Source organism: Coregonus clupeaformis, chromosome 28 (assembly GCF_020615455.1).
Source record: "Coregonus clupeaformis isolate EN_2021a chromosome 28, ASM2061545v1, whole genome shotgun sequence".
Taxonomy (NCBI): Eukaryota; Metazoa; Chordata; class Actinopteri; order Salmoniformes; family Salmonidae; genus Coregonus; species Coregonus clupeaformis.
Window position 1 is genome coordinate 19,943,878 of NC_059219.1, and position 20,115 is coordinate 19,963,992.

At 45.8% G+C, this 20,115-nt stretch overlaps 1 protein-coding gene across 4 annotated transcripts in view; it reads right to left on the reverse strand.

Annotated features, from left to right (window-relative positions):
* The window catches only part of LOC121543073 (epithelial discoidin domain-containing receptor 1), a 64,741-nt gene extending 44,830 nt beyond the window's left edge, over positions 1 to 19,911 (reverse strand). For all 4 annotated transcript variants that reach the window (XM_045208695.1, XM_045208696.1, XM_045208693.1 and 1 more), the window contains exon 1: positions 19,571 to 19,911. The gene's annotated coding sequence lies outside the window, so the exon portion shown is untranslated. The remainder of the gene's footprint in view (positions 1 to 19,570) is intronic.
* Positions 19,912 to 20,115: the final 204 nt, after the last annotated feature.

Consider the following 20,115-nt stretch of genomic DNA (forward strand, 5'->3'; position numbering starts at 1 on the left):
AGTAGAGGGAGTAAAGGGAGTCACAACCATCCGGTGAGTCCTCGATAGAAGGAAACACCTTTTAACCTCTCCGAGCATTTACAGTGTTCGATAGCGTCAGCCAGGGAAACAAGGCGGCACTTGAAGGCTTTCCTGAATGAGAGCAGATGGTCTTGTTGTGTTGTCTGTGAGTCAGGGATAGCCTGGTCCCAGATCTGTTTGTGAGGTCTTGACAGCTAACTTTAATTAACAACCAGAAATAACTGTCGATTTTCTGGTTCATTAAAAAGCCAAACTTAGATATGTGTTATTGGTTGTTGAGTCATTTAGACCATGCCCATTCCAAGCTTATCTTTCTAAAAACGACAATGTTATTTCAGAATAGTTACAGTGGGGGAAAAAAGTATTTAGTCAGCCACCAATTGTGCAAGTTCTCCCACTTAAAAAGATGAGAGAGGCCTGTAATTTTCATCATAGGTACACGTCAACTATGACAGACAAAATGAGAAAAGAAAATCCAGAAAATCACATTGTAGGATTTCTTATGAATTTATTTGCAAATTATGGTGGAAAATAAGTATTTGGTCAATAACAAAAGTTTCTCAATACTTTGTTATATACCCTTTGTTGGCAATGACACAGGTCAAACGTTTTCTGTAAGTCTTCACCAGGTTTTCACACACTGTTGCTGGTATTTTGGCCCATTCCTCCATGCAGATCTCCTCTAGAGCAGTGATGTTTTGGGGCTGTCGCTGGGCAACACGGACTTTCAACTCCCTCCAAAGATTTTCTATGGGGTTGAGATCTGGAGACTGGCTAGGCCACTCCAGGACCTTGAAATGCTTCTTACGAAGCCACTCCTTCGTTGCCCGGGCGGTGTGTTTGGGATCATTGTCATGCTGAAAGACCCAGCCACGTTTCATCTTCAATGCCCTTGCTGATGGAAGGAGGTTTTCACTCAAAATCTCACGATACATGGCCCCATTCATTCTTTCCTTTACACGGATCAGTCGTCCTGGTCCCTTTGCAGAAAAACAGCCCCAAAGCATGATGTTTCCACCCCCATGCTTCACAGTAGGTATGGTGTTCTTTGGATGCAACTCAGCATTCTTTGTCCTCCAAACACGACGAGTTGAGTTTTTACCAAAAAGTTATATTTTGCTTTCATCTGACCATATGACATTCTCCCAATCCTCTTCTGGATCATCCAAATGCACTCTAGCAAACTTCAGACGGGCCTGGACATGTACTGGCTTAAGCAGGGGGACACGTCTGGCACTGCAGGATTTGAGTCCCTGGCGGCGTAGTGTGTTACTGATGGTAGGCTTTGTTACTTTGGTCCCAGCTCTCTGCAGGTCATTCACTAGGTCCCCCCGTGTGGTTCTGGGATTTTTGCTCACCGTTCTTGTGATCATTTTGACCCCACGGGGTGAGATCTTGCGTGGAGCCCCAGATCGAGGGAGATTATCAGTGGTCTTGTATGTCTTCCATTTCCTAATAATTGCTCCCACAGTTGATTTCTTCAAACCAAGCTGCTTACCTATTGCATATTCAGTCTTCCCAGCCTGGTGCAGGTCTACAATTTTGTTTCTGGTGTCCTTTGACAGCTCTTTGGTCTTGGCCATAGTGGAGTTTGGAGTGTGACTGTTTGAGGTTGTGGACAGGTGTCTTTTATACTGATAACAAGTTCAAACAGGTGCCATTAATACAGGTAACGAGTGGAGGACAGAGGTGCCTCTTAAAGAAGAAGTTACAGGTCTGTGAGAGCCAGAAATCTTGCTTGTTTGTAGGTGACCAAATACTTATTTTCCAACATAATTTGCAAATAAATTCATAAAAAATCCTACAATGTGATTTTCTGGAGAAAATAATTCTCAATTTGTCTGTCATAGTTGACGTGTACCTATGATGAAAATTACAGGCCTCTCTCATCTTTTTAAGTGGGAGAACTTGCACAATTGGTGGCTGACTAAATCCTTTTTTCCCCACTGTAACTATTCTGAAATAACATTGTAGGTAAGTTAGCTGGCTAACTTATTGATCCTGCTTTGTAGAATACCCCTTTGTTTGTTTATGCTGTAGTTGACAATACAGCACAGAGACCAGGTTAGGTCAGGGTTGTTGTTAGCCTGTGTGATGTCACGAGAGGCTGTGTCCTGGAGGGACGTTACATCCCCCTGAGGTGGCTGCAAACCCAGACAGCTATGGCTCCATCTGCTGGTATGGTCGGGAACTCCACCCCTCTATGGCCAATCTTCCCACGCAGCTGAAACAAATGAGGAGCTGATGAGCTGAAGGTTTGGGAAGGGAAGAGACACAGTCTCCAACCTGGGCTCTCTGGAGGACAAGAGTGCTGCACGTCCACTTCCATGAGGAATATAAGGATTTGGAGATACTTACCTTTGGGAAATACTCACCTTTGGATATATGCACCTGTGGAAATACGTGAGAGACATTTGGAAGGACTTTTTGCTGGGTTGGCCACTAGCTGCAACGTGGACTACAGTAAGGCTGGGGAAAAGTTATCTGAGCGAGTGAGAATTATGATTTTGGATGTGGAAGAGACATCCCTGAACTGTTAACCCTTAAAGAGCCACAAGAGAACAGAATTTTGTTATATTTTCGTTAATTTCCCAAGACCTATAATAAAATCCTTGTTTTGTTTGAACCTTGTCTCCTTGCACTACTTGAGCAATCCCGCTGAAAGCTGTGTAGCCTCTCGTGACGTCACAGATGGTGGAGAATACGGGCACGCTCAAGCGTTAATAGTGCATGTCAGAGGAGGATACCGAAGGTTTGATCACCCAGTTTTCCAAGTTGGCCGTAGGCTCCCCGCCGACTGAAATGGAGGACATATTGAAAGCCCTTGTTGCTGGCCAGCACGCCCAGATGCAAGTAAACGTGGCTCTCTTGGAGGAGCAAAAGAAAGCCAACCTTCTGAAGGCAGAGGAATTGCAGTTGCAGAGACAGAGGGTGGTCCAAAATACCCGCCCAATAAAGGCAAGTGACTTTATATCTAAGATGGGAGCTACCGATGACATTGAGGCATACCTGCATGCATTTGAGGCCACGGCCACTAGGGAAGCCTGGCCCAAGCAACAGTGGGTTGGTCTGTTAGCCCCCTTTCTAACCGGGGAATCGCTGAATGCTGTCCGGGACCTGGGCCCTGACCAGGTTACTGACTATGATGCCCTGAAGTCTGAGATCCTCAGCAGATATGGACTCACAAAGTTTGGTATGGCCCAGCGCTTCACAGCTGGACCTTCCAACCAGACCAACCTCCTCGGGCGCAGATGCATGAACTTGTCCGAATCGCAAGGAAATGGCTGGATCCGCAGAGGAATACAGCAGCGGCGGTGGTGGAGGCCGTTGTGGTGGATCGTTACCTACGCGCCCTGCCTTATGAGGCAAAACGGTTCGTCAGTCAACAGGCCTTGACCACGGCTGATCTGACCGTGGAAGCTGTGGAAAAGTACCAGGCCACAGCGGAGATGCTGAATGCTTCCCGAAAAGACCCCAGGAGTGCGGCCCCACCACAAATGGGAAGAACCCGTCCAAAGGACCCCAAGGTCTCGAACCCAGCCACGTCAGGACTTATCCCGGCTCCAGGGGGAGCCAGAAACCAGGCGGGTCCAAGAAGAGTACACCAGGAGGGGGAAACTCGACAGTGTTACCGGTGTGGGGAGATGGGACATATCTCCTGGCAGTGTGGGAAACCAGCCGATGAACCTATGCCCACTGCGGAGTCCTCCAGCTCAGCACCCACACACCGTTTTGCCTCGCTCTTGGGAGTCGTAGATGGCGGCCCAGATCGACCCCCCCACCTGCCCGGTAACTGTGAATCACCATGATGTGGAGGCCTTACTGGATTCTGGTAGCCGGGCCACCCTGGTGCGTAAGGATTTGGTGGGCCCAACGTGTCTGACCCCGGGGAAAGTCCTCCCAGTTTCCTGTGTCCATGGGGACACCAGAGAATACCCCATTACTGAACTTACAATGACCAGCACACGGGGAACCATACACACGACGGCGGGGGGTGGTTGATTCCCTCCCCGTCCCTGTCCTAATTGGACGAGACTGCCCAGCCTTTTACCCACTCTGGAGAGAGTCTCAGGAGAGGATAACCCGAGTACCTCGGAAACGGAGAGGCAAGACTCATCCTGGGAAGGCTCCGGTGCAATCCTCCGAGTTACTCACTCCCGCCCGGGCTCTGATAGGGATGGCAGGTGCCCAGACCGACACAGAGACGGAGCTACAGAATCTGGACAAAGAACTGTCTGGTCTGAAGGGGACCGCTGAGAGGTATCGTTTGTTAAAGCAACAGTTAGACATGAAGACAGAAGAGTTAGATATCCTCCAGGCTAAACTCCAACAGAGCTCCTTCCCTAAGCAACAGGAGGAGCTGGAGAGGCTGCGCAGGACCATCGAGGAGTGTGAGGAGACCCTGCGCAGTAGTAAGGAGGTCCAGAAGAAGGCAGAGGAGAAGTACAAGGTGTTGGAGAACAAGATGAAGAATGCGGAGGCAGAGAGAGAGAAGGAACTGAAAGCTGCTCAACAGAAGCTAAACTCTGCTAAAACCAAGGCTGATGCGTTCAGTAAGAAACTCAAGGAGAGACAACAGGAGGCTGAGTCCCTGGTCCTAGAGTTGGAGGAGTTGAAGAGAGAGCAGTCTGGCAAGCACCACGGCAATGCGGACGCCCTCTCCCGGCGTGATGCCTTCTTCGCTGCCTTTACCCCGACGAGGACGTCGGTCCCGAGGAGGGGGATGTGTGATGTCACGAGAGGCTGTGTCCTGGAGGGACGTTACATCCCCCTGAGGTGGCTGCAAACCCAGACAGCTATGGCTCCATCTGCTGGTATGGTCGGGAACTCCACCCCTCTATGGCCAATCTTCCCACGCAGCTGAAACAAATGAGGAGCTGATGAGCTGAAGGTTTGGGAAGGGAAGAGACACAGTCTCCAACCTGGGCTCTCTGGAGGACAAGAGTGCTGCACGTCCACTTCCATGAGGAATATAAGGATTTGGAGATACTTACCTTTGGGAAATACTCACCTTTGGATATATGCACCTGTGGAAATACGTGAGAGACATTTGGAAGGACTTTTTGCTGGGTTGGCCACTAGCTGCAACGTGGACTACAGTAAGGCTGGGGAAAAGTTATCTGAGCGAGTGAGAATTATGATTTTGGATGTGGAAGAGACATCCCTGAACTGTTAACCCTTAAAGAGCCACAAGAGAACAGAATTTTGTTATATTTTCGTTAATTTCCCAAGACCTATAATAAAATCCTTGTTTTGTTTGAACCTTGTCTCCTTGCACTACTTGAGCAATCCCGCTGAAAGCTGTGTAGCCTCTCGTGACGTCACACCTGGTAACACTGCTACTGGTTCTGAGGGGCTATTCTCTGAGAGTCTTTGAAGACCTGGCCAGAAGAACAATAGAGTCAGCTAGAGTGCTGTGCTACTATCCCTGAAGCCGTTGCCTTCCCTTGAAGCAGTCACACCTCCCTTTAAGTATTATTAAACTATCTGACTCAATGTATTTCTCCTCCATGTCATTGGTTATTGTTCTCAGAACATCATTGGTCACTGAAGCCGAGGGAAGATGGCTGCCCTCTTGGACAGTAGCCCAACAGAAAGTTCTGACCCTCGCTACGATCGATCGGGATATTGTCATAGGTCTGAGAGAGGTGTGGTGTGGGGCGTTGTCCTTCAACAGAACAACAAACACACTGAGATGGAATAATAATATAATAATATGCCATTTAGCAGACGCTTTTATCCAAAGCGACTTACAGTCATGTGTGCATACATTTTTACGTATGGGTGGTCCCGGGGATCGAACCCACTACCTTGGCGTTACAAGCGCCATGCTCTACCAACTGAGCTACAGAGGACCACATGAAGCCATCTGTCTGGAAACAATGGCTGTGGTGGATATCCTCTGTGATGACACTGTATGTAACAGTGCTATTGGTTGGTCAGTCAGTCTGCGGTCAGTGATTCACTAGTATGTGTCAGCTGACACTTCATCAATACCAGGAAGTACCAGTCAGCAGGAAGTAAGGAAGTACAGCCAGTCAGAAGTTTGGAATCTGAACTGATTTTGACAGGATGGAGCAGAAAGAGAGGAGAAAAAGTGAGTAATTTAAAAAGGACAAAAAGTGATGAGAGAGGTGGAAGATAGAGGCAAATAGATGGAGAGAAACGAACTAAATGCTTTTGAGAAGCTAAAACAAAAAATGTCAAGAGTGAGGAAGGAGAGAGGGAGAGAGAGAGAGAGAGAGAGAGAGAGAGAGAGAGAGAGAGGGGAGAGGGAGAGGGAGAGGGAGAGAGAGAGAGGATTATAAAAGTGGGCGGAAAGAGAATTGTAAAAAAGTCATTTTTTAAAGCGGGCGGAGATAGAGAAAGAGAGAGTGAGAGAGAGTGAAAGAAAGGGAACTAATTTCCAGGAATAGTTTGGCCTTGGGAAGTGTGGCATGACTCATTAGGACGACTCTCTGCTTTCCAAAACACAGGTTCAACAACTCACACACACATACATATGTATACACACTCACACACAAACACACACACACACACTTTTACTTCACCTAACTCCACTGGCTTGGACAAGCACACAACTGCCAGTGCCAACACCATAAACTTACGCCATGCACAACAACATTGCTCTGAACCAATCTAACTGACAAGGAATGGACAGAGAAAAGATTTACGCAATAAAGACCCATGAATCAACTATTTAGGGAAGTGAGACAGGAGTAAAAAATGATTGTAATAAACTTTGATTCATTATATGCAGCTTGGGCCAAGTAGAAGTCAATCATTAAGGGAGTAAAACTTCATATTATTCCACTACGCTCCTTCCCCCTTTCCCTGGCCTCCCCCTCTCCTCTCCTCTCCTCTCCTCTCCTCTCCTCTCCTCTCCTCTCCTCTCCTCTCCTCATAGTTAGGATCAGGTCTTCTTGGCCTTCCCCAGTCCTCCTTACTCTAACTCCCTCTCAGCGCCATAAGAGCTGCATTACTAGGATTGCACATTCTTCAGCAAGTCTACATCAGTGGAGGCTCCTCAGAGGAGGAAGGGGAGGACCATCCTCCTCAGTGAATTTCATAAAAATAAAAATAGTGAAAGATTAAAAAAGTTATCCTTTTTAGATAAAACAATACTAAATATATTCACGTCACCAAATAATTGATTAAAACACACTGTTTTGCAATGAAGGTCCACAGTAGCCTCAGCAGCACTCTGTAGGGTAGCACCATGGTGTAGCCGGAGGACAGCTAGCTTCTGTCCTCGTCTGGGTACATGGACCTCAATACAAAATCTAGGAGGCTCATGGTTCTCACCCCCTTCCATAGACTTACACAGTAATTATGACAACTTCCGAAGGACATCCTCCAACCTATCAGATCTCTTGCAGCATGAACTGACATGTTGTCCACCCAATAAAAGGATCAGAGAATGAATCTAGTACTGAAAGCATAAGCTACAGCTAGCTAGCACTGCAGTGCATAAAAAGTGGTGAGTAATTGACTCAAAAAGAGAGAAAGACAATAGTTGAACAGTTTTTACAAATACATTTCTTCCAAAATTAAGGAGAAGCAAGAGAGAGATAGAGAGAGAGATACAGTACCAGTTAAAAGTTTCGACACACCTACTCATTCCAGGGTTTTTCTTTATTTTTACTATTTTCTACATTGTGGAATAATAGTGAAGACATCAAAACTATGAAATAACACATATGGAATCATGTAGTAACCAAAAAAGTGTTAAACAAATCAAAATATATTTTATATTTGAGATTCTTCAAATAGCCACCCTTTGCTTTGATGACAGCTTTGCACACTCTTGGCATTCTCTCAACCCGCTTCATGAGGTAGTCACCTGGAATGCATTTCAATTAACAGGTGTGCCTTCTTAAAAGTTAATTTGTGGAATTTCTTTCCTTTTTAATGCGTTTGAGCCAATCAGTTGTGTTGTGACAAGGTAGGGGGGGTATACAAAAGATAGCCCTATTTGGTAAAAGACCAAGTCCATATTATGGCAAGAACAGCTCAAATAAGCAAAGAGAAACGACAGTCCATCATTACTTTAAGACATGAAGGTCAGTCAATATGGAACATTTCAAGAACTTTGAAAGTTTCTTTATGTGCAGTCGCAAAAACCATCAAGCGCTATGATGAAACTGACTCTCATGAGGACCGCCACAGGAATGGAAGACCCAGAGTTACCTCTGCTGCAGAGGATAAGTTCATTAGAGTTACCAGCCTCAGAAATTGCAGCCCAAATAAATGCTTCACAGAGTTCAAGTCACAGACACATCTCAACATCAACTGTTCAGAGGAGACTGTGTGAATCAGGCCTTCATGGTTGTTGCAAAGAAACCACTACTAAAGGACACCAATAATAAGAAGAGACTTGCTTGGGCCAAGAAACACAAGCAATGGACATTAGACCGGTGGAAATTTGTCCTTTGGTCTGATGAGTCCAAATTTGAGATTTTTGGTTCCAACCGCCGTGTCTTTGTGAGACGCAGTGTAGGTGAACGGATGATCTCTGCATGTGTGGTTCCCACTGTGAAGCATGGAGGAGGAGGCATGATGGTGCTTTGCTGGTGACACTATCTGTGATTTATTTAGAATTCAAGGCACACTGTACCAGCATGGCTACCACAGCATTCTGCAGCGATACGCCATCCCATCCGGTTTGCGCTTAGTGGGACTATCAACTGAGATGGTTTGGTTTCCACTGCTCCATTGGACTCTGGAGCAGTGGAAATGCGTTCTTTGGAGTGATGAATCACACTTCACCATCTGGCAGTCCGACAGGCGAATCTGGGTTTGGCGGATGCCAGGAAAACGCTACATGCCTTGAATGAGTAGGTGTTTTAAAACTTTTGACCGGTAGTGTATATACTGGATTCTTGACATAGCCCACTCTAATATATCTACTGTTGACCTATCATTCTTAGTATATCTTGTGTAAAATAATCCAGTGTATATACATATAGATTACATTTGGATTACTGTTACAGTGCTATTTGGGTTGATCATTGGATTCGTTCCAACATTTCTTAATTTCTTGTTGTGTTTTTTTATATTACTATTTTTATAATAGTTTGTATTATTTGTGTACTTCTTTGACATTTTACTGCATTGGTAGGAGCTAGTAGCATAAGCATTTCGCTGCACCCGCTTTAACATCTGCTAAACTGTGTACGTGACCAATAAACTTTGATTTGATTTATCATGCTGAGCTAAAGCCTAGACATTAGATTTAGACCACGTTAGCACACTGAGCTAAAGCCTAGGCATTAGATCTAGACCATGGTAGCACACTGAGCTAAAGCCTAGGCATTAGCTCTAGACCACGGTAGCACACTGAGCTAAAGCCTAGGCATTAGATCTAGACCATGTTAGCACACTGAGCTAAAGCCTAGGCATTAGATCTAGACCACGTTAGCACACTGAGCTAAAGCCTAGGCATTAGGTCTAGAAGTTGACAAAGCTTTCAGGTCTCAGGCAAGTTTACTCATCACATATATATGGGAGATTGGAAATGATGCAGACAATACATTGATAGAAGCCACACTCTATCTGCATTATTCATATTAAAAATACTTTTTTTAAAGGATAAAAAAAAAGGCCCTGGTCAAAAGTAGAGCACTATGCCATTTTGGACTCAGAGTGGGACTCCAATAGGTTCCCACAGGACAATAATTTTGTTTCACTCTCACTGTCTGCTACTCCAACTGTTTTGTTTTGGTTCTCAGACAGGGCTAAGATCTCCGTACTTGTCGGTGCACGTCCAGGGAACTGCTCTGGGCCTCAAACAGATGATTACACCTGGCCGAGTGGAGCTACACTCTCTCTCTCTCTATAATCCCTATCCTGGATATATACACTGAGTGTACAAAACATTAGGAACACCAGCTCTTTCCATGACATAGACTGACCTGGTGAATCCAGGTAAAAGCTATGATCCGTTATTGATATCACTTGTTAAATCCACTTCAATCAGTGTAGATGAAGGGGAGGAGACAGGTTAAAGAAGGATTTTTAAGCTTTGAGACAATTGAGACATGGATTCTGTATGTGCACCAAGACAAAAGATTTAAGTGCCTTTGAACAGGGAATGATAAGGTGCCAGGCGCACTGGTTTGAGTGTGTCAAGAACTGCAACGCTGCTGGGTTTTTCATGCTCAACAGTTTCCCGTGTGTATCAAGAATGGTTAATCACCCAATGGACATCCAGCCAACTTGACACAACTGCATTGGAGTAAACATGGGCCAACGAATTGAGGCTGTTCTGAGGGCAACTCAATATTAGGAAGATGTTCTGTATATATACACTGAACAAAAATATAAACTCAACATGTAAAGTGTTGGTCCCTTTTGGTTTCATGAGTTGAAATAAAAGATCCCAGAAATTGTCCATACGCACAAATTTGTTAACATCTCTGTTAGTGAGTATTTCTCCTTTGCCAAGATAATCCATCCACCTGACAGATGTGGCATATCAAGAAGCTGATTAAACAACATGATCATTACGCAGGTGCACCTTGTGCTGGGGCCTCCTCCAACATCGTTTTAGAGAATTTGGCAGTCCGTTCAACCGGCCTCACAACCGCAGACCACGTGTAAGGCATCATGTGGACAAGCGGTTTGCTGATGTCAACATTGTGAACAGAGTGCGCCATGGTGGTGGTTGGGTTATGGTATGGGCAGGCATAAGCTATGAACGAACACAATTGCATTTTATCGATGGCAATTTGAATGCACAGAAATACCGTGACGAGATCCTGAGGCCCATTGTGAGGCCCATTTCTTTTAAGGTATCTGTTACCAACAGATGCATATCTGTATTCCCACTCATGTGAAATCCATAGAATAGGGCTGAATTAATTAATTTCAATTGACTGATTTCCTCATATGAATTGTAACTCAGTAAAATCTTTGAAATTGTTGCATGTTGCGTTTATATTTTTCTTCAGTATATGTTTTATTGTCACATACACCAGATAGGTGCAGTGTAATGTGTTGTTTTACAAGGTCAGCCATAGTAGTATGGCGCCCCTGAAGAAAATTAGGGTTGAGTGCCTTGCTCAATGGCACATCTACAGATTTTTCACTTTATCAGCTCAGGTATTCGAACCACCGACCTTTCGATTACTGACCCAACACTCTAACCGCTAGGCTACCTGCCACCCTAGATGGGAGAGAAGTGCAGTCACGAAAATCCAGGGAGGAGTCCTTCCAGTGAATCTGAATTAAGAACCTGTCAAATCTCTTTTAGTCTCATGCTATAAACATAGTCTTGGTGAGAACATTTTTGCACTGAAAAAAGTATTATGTTTTAACTGAATAGAGCCCTAGGTATAGGCATAACAGTACCTATCTAACTTATGATGTACTTTTTTCTATATGAGACCTATACTATAAGTATGTAATACATCTATAGTAGCATTGGCATGCTAATGACATACTGGCGATAGAGTGAATATAAATCTGTGATGCTAGAGTGACTCTAGCTATACTGGACCTCTGAGGTTTGTGTTAGAGTTGTAGTGTGACACAAACGCCTCAGACCAATTCCCTGAATTCAATTTACACTGTCTCACTACCACCTGTCTGAGGAGAGGTGAAAGAAAGAGGGATGAGGGGGAGGAGAGAGCGAGAGGGAGGGGGGAGGAGAGAGAGGGGGAGGAGGGGGAGGAGAGAGAGAGGGGATGAGGGGGAGGAGAGAGGAGAGAGAGAAAGGGGATGAGGGGGAGAAGAGAGAGAGGGGATGAGGGGGAGGAGAGAGAGGGGATGAGGGGGAGGAGAGAGAGAGGATGAGGGGGAGGAGAGAGAGAGGATGAGGGGGAGGAGAGAGAGAGAGAGGGGATGAGGGGGAGGAGAGAGAGGGGATGAGGGGGAGGAGAGAGAGAGGATGAGGGGGAGGAGAGAGAGAGGGGATGAGGGGGAGGAGAGAGAGGGGATGAGGGGGAGGAGAGAGAGGGGATGAGGGGGAGGAGAGAGAGGGGATGAGGGGAGGAGAGAGAGAGGGGATGAGGGGGAGAGAGAGAGGGGATGAGGGGGAGGAGAGAGAGAGGGGGATGAGGGGAGGAGAGAGAGAGGGGATGAGGGGGGAGGAGAGAGAGAGGGGATGAGGGGAGGAGAGAGAGAGGGGATGAGGGGGAGGAGAGAGAGAGGATGAGGGGGAGGAGAGAGAGAGGGGATGAGGGGAGGAGAGAGAGAGGGGATGAGGGGGGAGAGGAGAGAGGGGGATGAGGTGAGGAGAGAGAGAGGGGAGGAGGGGGAGGAGAGAGAGAGGGGAGGAGGGGGAGGAGACAGAGAGGGGATGAGGGGGAGGAGAGAGAGAGAGGATGAGGGGGGAGAGAGAGAGGATGAGGGAGGAGAGAGAGAGGGGATGAGGGGAGGAGAGAGAGAGGGGATGAGGGGAGGAGAGAGAGAGGGGGATGAGGGGAGGAGAGAGAGAGGGGATGAAGGGGAGGAGAGAGAGGGGATGAGGGGAGGAGAGAGAGAGAGGGGATGAGGGGGAGGAGAGGGGATGAGGGGGAGGAGAGAGAGAGAGGATGAGGGGGAGGAGAGAGAGAGGGGATGAGGGGAGGAGAGAGGAGAGCGAGAGAGGGGATGAGGGGGACGAGAGAGAGAGGGGATGAGGGGGAGGAGAGAGAGGAGATGAGGGGAGGAGAAAGAGAGGGGATGAGGGGGAGGAGAGAGAAAGGGGATGAGGGGGAGAGAGAGAGGGGATGAGGGGGAGGAGAGAGATGGGAGGAGGGGGAGGAGAGAGAGAGGGGATGAGGGGAGGAGAGAGAGGGGATGAGGGGAGGAGAGAGAGGGGAGGAGGGGGAGGAGAGAAAGAGAGAGAGAGAGAGAGAGAGAGAGATAGGGGATGAGGGGAGGAGAGAGGGGATGAGGGGGAGGAGAGATGGGATGAGGGGGAGGAGAGAGAGAGGATGAGGGGAGGAAAGAGAGGGGATGAGGGGATGAGGGGGAGGAGAGAGAGAGGATGAGGGGGAGGAGAGAGAGGGGATGAGGGGGAGGAGAGAGAGAGGATGAGGGGGAGGAGAGAGAGAGGATGAGGGGGAGGAGAGAGAGAGAAGTATGTGACGGCACCGTGCTACTCTCACAATGGGGAGAGAGAAAACTGACTGCCACCCCGTCCACCACGGTGGAGAGAGAGTAGGAGAGAAAGGGGGGAGAGGAGCAGAGAGAGAGAGAGAGAGAGGGAGGGGCCTTCCATATTTAGAAGCCTGTCTCAGAAATACAGAGTAAGCGTTAGACAAAGACCTTGGCAGCAGGAGGGTGAGAATGATTCACCCAGTGATTTAGCATTGAAACGGAGAGGAGGACAGGAGAGAAAGGAGGGAGGGAGGGATAGTTTGGAGAGAGAGATTAAAGAGAGAGAACAGGTCAAACCGGAATGTGTTGTGCGAGGCTCAGCATTTACAACTGCAGTGAGAAAAACAGACTTTCTCTACTTCACTAACTAACTTACTCATCAAGATAAATAAATGGTCTTGCAGGGGAAGGCTGAAGACTGTTAAATGTCAGTATGGACCATTCAAACACACACACACACAACAAACAAACAAAATATCAGCTCTGGAGTAGTTCCTGTTGACCTGATTAACGTGGAGTCTGGCACTAGATGAAACTCATGCTGACACACACACGAACACGCACACACACACACACACACACACACACACACACACACACACACACCATCATTATTATTACACCCTTCAGGCATCGGCTGAACCCTCTACCAGCTCATTTCTTTCTGTCCCTGCTCCTAAAAAGATCTCAGTGACATTTCACACGGCAGTATCCTGGTCCTAATGCCTGGAAGGGGAAGGCTGATGTCACAGTCAGAACCTCAGAACCTCAACAGGGATGGTGTTACTCTGAAAACTCGCTGAGGTGATACAGAGACATAGGTTGCGTCCCAAATGGCACCTTATTCCCTTTATAGTGCACTACTTTTGACCAGGGCCTAGGAGAGCTCTGGTCAAATGTAGTGCACGAATAGGGAAGAGGGTGCCATTTGGGACGCAACATATTAAAATAAGCAACACTTTGATGTTCAGCATGGCGTTGTGGCGTTTTTTCCCCGAAGCTTTTCAAAAGCTTTCTAGAGTCGCCCGGAAGCCATGAGTAATGATTGGTGGGGGTGGGATACTGTACCACATGAGTCGGCGTGTGTGTGTGTTAGCAACTGAGGAAAAAACACTGGGAGAGAGAGAGCGATGAAAGAAAAAGAGCTCATTATTTGGGACTGAAGTTGACTGAAGTTTGCAAGTTTCCATACTTATCATAGAGAAATATGATACCCGGCCCACTGACTGTCATACAGAATGTAGAGAGACACTTGTTAGAGCACAGTGAGTCTGACTCTGACTCATACAAACCAAATACAATTCATTTATTCAGTTTGTAAAAAAAACTCCTGGAAGACATGTTCCTATTGCCAAACATAGGGTATTTATAAGGCAGTCGATTGTGTTTTCAACAACAACAACAGTGAGTCAGTGCTCAGGCAAGACATTCATTGGAATAAAATCATTACAATATATTTATCTTAAATGCCTTTTAGGTTGTTTGGGGGCACACACTTCACTATTCAAATACTCCCTGGCTGTATCACTGAAATGAACAACCCTGAAGATGAGTCCTCATTATACAGCATACAGACAGAGGAATTCCAGTGAGCTCTTATGAAGGCATGATATGGTGAGGGTATGTGAGATCCCCAGATAAGATACACTGACAGATTCACTCATTAAAACAGTCCAGCCAGAGCCAATAGGCACAAACTGTTTACCCAGCCCCATACCAACACTATCTATCAGGGTTGGGAGGAGGGTAACCACACATATGAGTGGGCGTAGAGATGAGGGGGGAGGGGGTGGGGAGGATGATGATGATAAAGAGATGGGAGGATGAGGGAAAGGGATAGAGGGATGAATTATCTAGTGCTGCTTCAAAGCAGCCGGAGGGGGACAGAGAGAGAGAGAGAGAGAGAGAGAGAGAGAGAGAGAGAGAGAGAGAGAGAGAGAGAGAGAGAGAGAGAGAGAGAGAGAGAGAGAGAGAGAGAGAGAGAGAGAGAGAGAGAGAGAGAGAGAGAGAGAGAGAGAGAGAGAGAGAGAGAGAGAGAGAGAGAGAGAGAGAGAGAGAGAGAGAGAGAGAGAGAGAGAGTGGTGGAAGATGAAGTGAAAGAAGAGATGTTCAGAGAGAGATTTGGAGAGAGACAGATTGCCAGAATGATCAATTACTACATCAAAGGTATGTTGGATGGGGCCGAGGGAGAGACGGATGGAGATGGAGAGGAGAGAGAGGGGGAGATCAAATGGGTCTCAGAAAAGGTTTCATTTTAGATTTGAAACAAACCGACACGCAAAACCCAAGACGACTTCACGTCCCGCTTTTAAGTGTTGCCGCCCATTATGCAATTTAGAGTTTCTCTCTCTCTCTACTTCCTCTCTCTCCTCCTCTCTCTTTAACAGCCATTAAAATGCTCGCAAGAGAAACGTATGAGAACGAAATTGGATTGAAACGTCTAGCTAGCTGTCTAGACCAAGGGGAAATTGGTTCAGGACTAGAGATAAACAATTTAGCCAATACTTTCTTTTTGGAGGTGTCTTCTGTAAATGGCTACTTTGTCTAAGTGTGTGGTTGGAACCCGCTGGTCTTTGATTATTTAATTATTCCTGAACGTGAGGTCTGTCAGTCTGTTGGGAACCAATTAGTCCAAAACAAACCCCAGTGATATGGACAACTAGATAACTTCTACCATACAAGCCATACACTCCACATTTTATATTCCTATGAACCAGTAAGATCTATTTTTATTTTATTTATTTTTTTTACATGCGAGCGCATCACTTTTGAAGATTGAAGTCATTTAACAAACTTTACAGTATCTCTCCTAACACTTTATCGAATAACTTTATCTCATAACCCCAATGACCTGAAAAAGAGGACAATGGTGTCATGAGCAGCTAGGATAATGATGAACCTGTGTGACTGTATACTGGCAGAGACTAAACCTAAACCCAGTTCCATTATTCATCTTTAACATGCTGCTGTAATACTGGATACCACTTATTTCCCATAATCCATTTTGTCACACTTATTAAGTTTTACTGATAATGTGTAGTTACATGGTATGTGGTATGCATGCCTTAGTGTAATAACATGCATCTACAGTGCCTTCAGAAACTATTCACACCCTTTGACTTTTTCCACATTTTGTTGTGTTACAAGGTGGGATTAAAATTGACTAATTGTCATTTTTTGTCAACGATCTACACAAAATACTCTGCAATGTCAAAGTGAAAAAAAGAATCTCACTGATTTTTTTGTTTTCGTTTTACGAATATATCTTCATTATATAAGTATTCAACCCCCTGAGTCAATACATGTTAGAATCACCTTTGTCAGCGATTACAGCTGCGAGTCTTTCTGGGTAAGTCTCTAAGAGCCTTGCACACCTAGATTGTACAATATTTGCACATTATCCTTTTTAAAATGCTTCCAAGAGATACCTCTTACTGATAGACTGAACAGACAACTTGCATAGAGCACTATACACTTACAAAGAAAATCATTCTGACTCTGTAAATTCAGCTTTTCCTGTACAAAACTCAAAAGAAAGCACAAGAATCCAATTTGTATGCAGCGGTATACTCACATTGTTGCAGTTTGATCTAAATACTGTAGGCTATAATATGTCAATCTCTTCTCGTCTCTTCTCTACAGCTGATAGAACCAGACTATAAAATGACAACCATCCTCTTGGGGCGACATGGAGGAATTAGCATCCAAATGGCCATTAGACAGGGATACAACAGATCTATGCTCCCCTTGGGGTCTATCTATCAACACAATGCTCCTCCTCTCATCCTCACTCTTCACTGGTACTACTAGCACAGCAGAGGGGAGTAGGGGAGAGAGAGAGAGAGAGAGAGAGAGAGTAAGGGGGAGACGGAGTGAGCAAGTAGGGGACAGAAAGGAGGCACAGAGAGAGAGAGAGAGAGAGAGAGAGAGAGAGAGAGAGAGAGAGAGAGAGAGAGAGAGAGAGAGAGAGAGAGAGAGAGAGAGAGAGAGAAAGCCATCACCTACAGAGAGATTAACCTGGAGAAGAGTCCCCTAAGCAAGCTGGTCCTGGGGCTCTGTTCACAAACACAAACAGACCCCACAGAGCCCCAGGACAGCAACACAATTACACTCAACCAAATCATGAGAAAATATAATTACTTGACACATTGGAAAGAATTAACAAAAAAACAGAGCAAACTACAATGCTATTTGGCCCAAAACAGAGAGTAATAATAATAATAATATGCCATTTAGCAGACGCTTTTATCCAAAGCGACTTACAGTCGTGCGTGCGTGCATACATTTTTTTTTTTTGTGTATGGGTGGTCCCGGGGATCGAACCCACTACCTTGGCGTTACAAGCGCCGTGCTCTACCAGCTGAGCTACAGAGGACCACAGAGTACACAGTGGCAGAATACCTGACCACTGTGACTGACCCAAGATTCACTTTTTATTGTTTATTTCACTTTTGTTTATCCATTTCACTTGCTTTGGCAATGTAAACATATGTTTCCCATGTCAATAAAGCCCCTTGAATTGAATTGAGAGAGAGAATATGGGAAAGAGAGTAGGGGGAGAAAAGGGTTTTATTGTCTTTTTATCTATTAACAAAACCACAGGCAGCTAAACCAACCCCCCAGCCAGGCAGAAATCCCCCACACCCCAACAACACCATCCTCCCTAGACAGCAGCAGGACCAGCCCCCTGGCCAGGACAATCAGCTACTCCCCCAATAAAGGCATATCTACCCCCTAAAGGCAGCATTTCCACCCCAGGGAAGAGAAACCAGCCCCCTGCTCTCTCTGCACAATTACCCCCCCCTAACCCTATTGTTTACTCTGTGTCCCAAAAACACACACACGCACGCATCGCGCACACACACACACTTGGTTCTATGAGAAAGCATATTCTCTCTCATTGTAATTAATCTCATGTCTCTATCAGAGGATAATCGATCCATTCATTCTCCATGATGGATTCATTAACACTGTGGGTGATGATGCTTGGGACATAATGGACATGTTTCTCCTTCTTCCTTCTCATCTTCTGCATGTGTTTCTTCTAAAAACCCTTCAGTCCCTGGTAGTGTCCGATTGTGTTCCAAAGGTTGAGAATGGTTTCTCTAAAACCATATTTATTTTATCTGGTAGTACTTTGGGCTAGTTTGGGGGTTTGTTCTAGTGACTGATTGCTTCCCAGAGGAGAACCCTCCCATTCGCTACACTGGTGCATCCCACAGGGACGAAATTCAAGCGGCTCTGCCTTGTTTGGGGTCACCTGCCTGCCGCTCGAGGTCGCAAGGTTAATAACCGCGCCATGTTCCATCTCGGTGTGACAATGGCCACCTGGGCGCTATGAGGTCATCACGGTAAACATCGGACGTTTTATTGACTCCATCCTTCTCACGTCAAGGACCGTTGAGCCTTTGCCTTTTTACAGTTTTAGTACTCTGCCTCCGTAGAATGTATTATGTTTAACACCAACTGGGTTTGAGGAGCCCCATAGAAATAGAATCGGCCCATTACCTCTATAGTTTACAGACTGGGTAATTCAAAGCGAACAATGGCGCTGAAAGGTTATTTAGTATGGAATGCGGCCGGGGGGATGACTTGTAACAACTCAAGCCCATTGGCAATCTAGGGGGGTCAATTGTGGGCAGTAAATCGGATAAGCACCTAAGAGATCTGATGGAAAACGTAGCCTAAATAACGATATGCATGAAAAAGCTACATTTGTGCATAGGCCTTCGCCTAATGCAGGCCAGCTAATTCATTTAGGTAGCCTATTAAGACCAATAAACTATTGAACAACTTTTTAGGTAATACACTGTTTATACACTGGTATTACAGTGGTCAGCCTATCAAAGAATATAATAGAATAACGTGAAGAGCAGTTAGGCCTATGTGGTCTAATAAGAAGCCGATGTTATGGGTTATCAGTTCTGTTATCACTTAGTGAGATACAATGTACTGTCACTACGCTATATAGACCTATGCTATAAATGAGGTTACTTTTTATACTGCAGGGATACAATGTAGCCTAATTACAATAGCCCTAACTAGCTACTTTGTATATCACCAATGAATAAGTGAATGATGCAATGTAATAACTAAGTAGTTAGTTCGTTGACTCGTGGAAGATACAATGTATCTATTCACCAGGCCAGACAAACAAGCAATGTGGGTGCAACGTTACACCTCACTATGGGCTTCCCGAGTGCTGTGGCGAGAGTCCAAACCAGCCTTCCCCGCCTGACACCGAGACTGTTTGACGCCAATCGACACAGTGTGAGGCAAGCAGACAGACTGACATAAGCCCACAAACACCCATTCACAGACAAACATGTAACCGTCTAAAATAGCCTACTCACAGCAGCCCACAAACTAGCATGAGTGAAGCGATTTAGCATTTTGCACTTATTGACAGTGCGTCCTGATATGTAACCTCTTTATCAATGCAGAAACCGTTTTTCCCACTTACCTAAAAGTCACGGAGAACTGTGACACCAATCGCAATTTCTAAATGTTTTGAATATCCCGTGCGTAATGTGTCTGTGACTGTGACTGGAATAATCCAACTCTGCCTGCCGTTCGACCTTTCTTAAACTCTGAAAACAAGCAAGCACTCCAAAATAGGCAACACGTTACGTCCAAAAATTTAGATGAAAATGTCAAGTTGTCTAGCTCACATTTGTCAAGATTAAAGTGAGAACTGACAAGAGAACGAGATGAGAAAACCGTTAATATATCCGTTCCGTTTGTTCGTTGCTCTCTATTCGTCTATATCACCGCAAAAGCCTAGCTTCAGCTGCGCACATGAGAGCCCTGCTGAAACCTCAACTCACCGCGAGGCCAGCAAACGCCACCAGGTGCTCATTTACATAACTGCACTGGCTGTGTCCAATCACAGCAGCTAACCAGGTGCTTGTTGAATATTCTACCAGCAAATAGCCAATCAGGAGTCGCCCTGGGTCGGGACCCATGGCCCGACAACAGCACTGTAAATGTGAGTAAACCCCTGGGTAT